Source organism: Anguilla rostrata, chromosome 9 (assembly GCF_018555375.3).
Source record: "Anguilla rostrata isolate EN2019 chromosome 9, ASM1855537v3, whole genome shotgun sequence".
Taxonomy (NCBI): domain Eukaryota; kingdom Metazoa; phylum Chordata; class Actinopteri; order Anguilliformes; family Anguillidae; genus Anguilla; species Anguilla rostrata.
The window spans coordinates 46,309,896-46,314,733 of NC_057941.1; the positions used below are offsets into that span (position 1 = coordinate 46,309,896).

A 4,838-nucleotide genomic window follows, 5' to 3' on the forward strand; every position below is an offset into this window, starting at 1 on the left:
TAAATAATTTCCCCGAATTTCTCCAAAGAGTTGACGCGCAACGCAGATCAAATGATAGGAATAAACCAACTTCTTTCAGAAGGTGTAGTGAGCGAGTTAGATAATCTAAACCAAGAGGAAACCAAGAGTAATATAACTTTAAATATTAAAGTTAACATACATGTTGACGAGTTGTATTAGTATTCTTAAATGTTACATTTTTATGCGAGCTATGTTCATTTATGCTGACATCAAAAATAAACCGCTGTCCCCCCCTGATTGTGGTTGTCTGCGGTTTGTGGGCTTGGAAATGCTTCGTCGGGTGCTCCGCCTGGCGAATTTCGTAACGTTCAACAAGGAACTGACAGGGCAGAAGACGCATACTTTCGCAGGAACAAGTCGTTTAATCAGTAGTACTGATTTGAACCATCCTTTCTCTCAAAAGAGGGCTTCTTCAACTTGCACTATGGTCGCAAAAGTGCACGTCATCTACTGGTAGGTCTGGTGGGTCGGGCTATTTTTAGTATTGTGCATTTCGTTAGCCCGACGCTATTGCTAAGCTGTAGGTCAGGTCGTATATTTCCAGGAACAGTGGCCAGGGTTGGGAAGCACTGTCTGTCTGGTATTGTATCTTGCTAGCATGATTGATTAAGTGTCATCGTTAAAATATAGTCAACGAGCTAAAATTTGCGTGCAGATGAAAGAAATGAAATTAATGTCAAGTACAATGAGAAGTCTCAATACGTTCTTGTTGATAAAAAAACAATGTTGATGGTTTCTTGGCTGAAAAGTCACCCGTCCTGCTGTGCTGCATTTCGTTTGGTGAATATAGGGCGGGGCAAATATGGCAAACATGAGGATGATGACAATAGCCTACGCAATTTGCGGTTTCTCAATAGTTTCCTGTTTTTCCACAACGTTCGACATTTTAAAATTTTAAATTAAATTTAGATGTAGATTAAGATAAAATGGATTTGCTCCTTACTAGTCATTCATTTTGAGTCACTGGTTTCACATTTGTTGTTCTTGGTGCATCGGAAAACTTTTATACTTCGTCGCACAACCATTTCGCCAAGTGTCATGCGACAAAAATGAAAGTGTCATACGACGTTTTGCATTTAATACTTCGATAAAGGCCTGTGGGGATGGTTCCGTTGTTATGGTAACGAGACGCCAAACTGTGATGTTTACATCTGTGAAAACATTGCGGCGCCCGGTGAAATTATTGAGAAATAGGGGAGGAATAAATTTAATATCTACTTTTGTTTAAAACTTTTGATGCAAACAGAAAAAAGGAACCGGTCTGTCACTCAGATGAACCGAAAACAATGACGTATCCATGACAGTACATTTCGGTGTTTCATTTTGCTGTCTAATCAACACTGTGCGACATAACTAAATTCTACAGGTGCGCGAGCCAAGCAGAATATGTAATTTCTGTTAAGTGTTATGTCACGCTTGTATAAATCAGGCTTTATACAAGGACTAGTTCACTGGTGAATTAGCAACACTAATTTTACTATCTAATTAAGCTGCATATGGTACTTATTTGCACTTAACTAGTTCACTAGTTGCATACAGTTTTCTTCACTAATTTACTAGTAAAGGCAACGTACTCACTAGTTCACGAGTTAAATTAGTTGTAGTAATACTAATTAGAAGGCGGCAATTTTGGCATATAATGAAGGTTTATATTGGTTATGCAACCCAATTTTCACACGTTAACTAATCAGGACTCAAGATTCTTGCTTGCACCGCCTGCTTCATTTGCATGCAGTTCACTGAACGTTGGTGACTTGTTCTTTAGTGCCGGCACACCTTACACATCTAGTCGTATTTAAAGGAGTTCTCTGGTTTCCATAGGCAAATCTACAGAGGCTGTGCCCCTGGAGACCACATAGTCTTTACTGCATTTATGCTCGCTGGAGGGAAGTTCTTCAGGAACAGGGTTGGGCAGCCCTGTATTAGACCGTTTTTGGTACATGCAATCCATCTATAGAGCTGGGTATATATTGATGCTATTCAGGTTAAGTAGCTTGTTCAAGTGCTTTCCCCCACCAAACGGGAAGGTTACATTACTTAATGCTCAATCTGGCTAACAATAGCAATCTTTAGCATTTGTGCATGCTTGGTTTTTCAGGTCAGGCTGAAATTGCATTATGGTCAGAAATAGCTGATTTGGAGTTTGTTGTGACTTATTGGGAGAAACTTTTTTTTTTTAACCATGCACTGAAAATTTTGTCGTTCTCTTTCCAGTGGTGGATGAGGGTACGGGTCTCGTGTAAGTAGCTTCTTATTTTTGTTATGTTCACTGCATTGAGGAAGTGCATTGGATTGTCAGAACTGTAAAACCGTCGATTGATTTAGTGATTTAATTGTCTTCCCTCAGTACAGGAGACTCCAAACCGAACTCGAGGATGAGTTCCCAGGGGAGCTTCAGTTTGTAAGTTGCGGTGTTCAATACAGTAATTCAAATGGTAGCAGCAAAAATGTGTAAAAGTACAAGATATTTTGCCACACTGTATATTAATCACAATTGACTATTCTAAAAGGTGCACAACAGTTCTTGAAAACAGCTCTTAACATTAAATGTTGTTGTGAAGAACCTTTAAGCAAACCAGTTCTTAGCACGTTAGGCTGAGGAAATGACCTCATCCGTGGTGTTTTGACAACCATGCTTTCTCATGCATAACTCTGGTCTACGCTCTCTCATCAGACCTGTGAGTCCACACCCTCTGTAACCGGGTGGTTTGAGGTGGAGGTTAATGGCCAGCTGGTTCACTCCAAGAAGGTGAGGGGTGGAACACCTTGCGCTGCCAGAAATTGTACCATTATCACACTTTAACATTAGTCAGTTGTGTAAATGGGCAGTTGTGAACGTTGTATTTTTTGTCTTTGAGAGATGCCTTGGCATTCTGTTATGGAATTGTGTTTTAGAAAATGAAATGTGAAATTACAGCATTTAGTACAAAAAGTCATACAACTCTCATGGAACCTTGATTGTTGTTAATGTGTAACTGCAACTGAATAACGTCATCTTCAAGAGGCACTGATCTATGTAGTGATAACGGAAAAAACAGTGGAATTTCAGTTAAATCCTGACCTAATAGATTTGTACAAGGAAATGGATGGAACTTTGTATTTTGGTCATATGCTTCGATTCTCTCCATGTTATAGTTGTGGTTTTTAAATGCGTCAGCAGACTTGACTTTCCATAATCCCACAAAAAGGGAACCAGATCCCGTTTCTCTGTCAAATAATGCAAGACATCATCTCATAAAAATCTCACATTAAACACCTCTACAGTGTGTTCCTATGCTGTATCCCACCTCCATCATTTTTATGTAAAGTGCATTGAGTTGCAACTCGTGTATGAGATGTGCTATAAACATAAAGTTTGACTGCTTGATTTATTGCAGTGAGGTACTGTTGTGGATACTAATGTATGTGTGTGTGTGTGTGCAGAATGGAGGTGGCTTTGTGGACAACAAAGATAAGTTGGGCGTGATTGTGAAAGCCATAGAGAAGGCCCTCAAGAAGTGAGAGGGCATTTGGCTTGGAGGTAAAAAAAAAAAACAAACTCTCCCTCTCTCACAATTCAATTCAATAATGCTTGGTCGGCATGAACACATATAAGCAATATTGCCAAAGCAATTCACAATTAAACACATGACAATGACACAAGACACATAATTAATACAGTAGAATTAATACAGAAATAAATAAAAAATCAACAATAAATTCATTCATAAATGCTCTCTCTCTCATGCTCTCTCTTCTGTCATTTTCCCTCTTCTCTCAGTGTAATGGCCTGTGTAATATTCATCCTTTTTCACCTGTCAGTTCTTAACTTGAGGGACAAAGGTATGAAGCAAAATTGATGTGTCTCTCTCTCCCCCCCCCCCCTCTCCCCCCTCTCTCTCCCCCTCCCTCCTCCCCCCCCCCCCCTCTCCCCCTCTCTCCTCTCTCTCTCCCCCCCCCCTCTCTCAGTCCGGTCTCTCGGTATTGTCCCTCTCTCCGGCGTGGCGGTTAATGATGGTGGCGTTCGAAGTGTCCTGCGACACGGGCGCGACCTGATGAAACCCCCGCTCCGCCTGGGAGACACCACACAGAGCGGCCGCACTCCCGCAAGCTTCCTGCGTGTGATCTTAGGGTAGCTGGAACTTAAAGGGAAACTAATTTCATATTTCAGTTAAAAAATAAAATAAATAAACGCTTGAAGATCCCTCAGGGATAGATTAAAAACATTTGGCAAGGGAACTGTTGGGTAACACCTTTCTGACTGCATGTTAAAAAAATTGGCTCATTGCGAAAAAAAAAGCTTGATTCGACCTCTTCATTTATCTTTTTATTTTTAATTGGCTAAACCTTGTGGGGTAAACAATGATTTTGGAACAAACAAAAAAAAAAAAGCCTTATTGGTTTTGCTTTCATTCCCAGCTTTCCCTTTCCAAATATTTTTTCATCCAGAACTTTAGAGTAATTCTTTCCTTCTTGGTATTCCAAGACGATCTCAGTCGATGCAAACTCTGTTAAATGTTGCTACATGTTAATGTGCATGATGTCACTCTTCCAATAAATGGTTTATGCAGCATGTTGGGACGTTTTCATTTCTGTGTTTTTGTGTATAGTCACAATATAATTCTTGAAATAAAAACTAGAGCTATTTGGTTGTAACTGACAAATATACTGTAGTAGCATGACTCTAAAGTGTGTGTATCCTCATCTCTTTCAAGACATTGTTAAAGCCAACCTTTATGTAAGGGGAGTGATCAACGTGTGTGTGTGTAGTAACTCAAAAAGCGTGCCAGTGCTGACAACAGTAACCAGGTGACCACCTGAAACACCAAGCTAAAAAA

The 4,838-nt window shown here is 40.0% G+C and overlaps 1 long non-coding RNA gene across 1 annotated transcript; it reads left to right on the top strand.

Annotated features, from left to right (window-relative positions):
* The first annotated feature begins 303 nt into the window (after positions 1-303).
* On the top strand, positions 304-4,573 carry LOC135263974 (uncharacterized). The gene is made up of 6 exons (XR_010332567.1): positions 304-474; positions 2,236-2,260; positions 2,369-2,422; positions 2,696-2,770; positions 3,445-3,541; positions 3,970-4,573. It is a non-coding gene; the product is annotated as an uncharacterized LOC135263974 (long non-coding RNA).
* Positions 4,574-4,838: the final 265 nt, after the last annotated feature.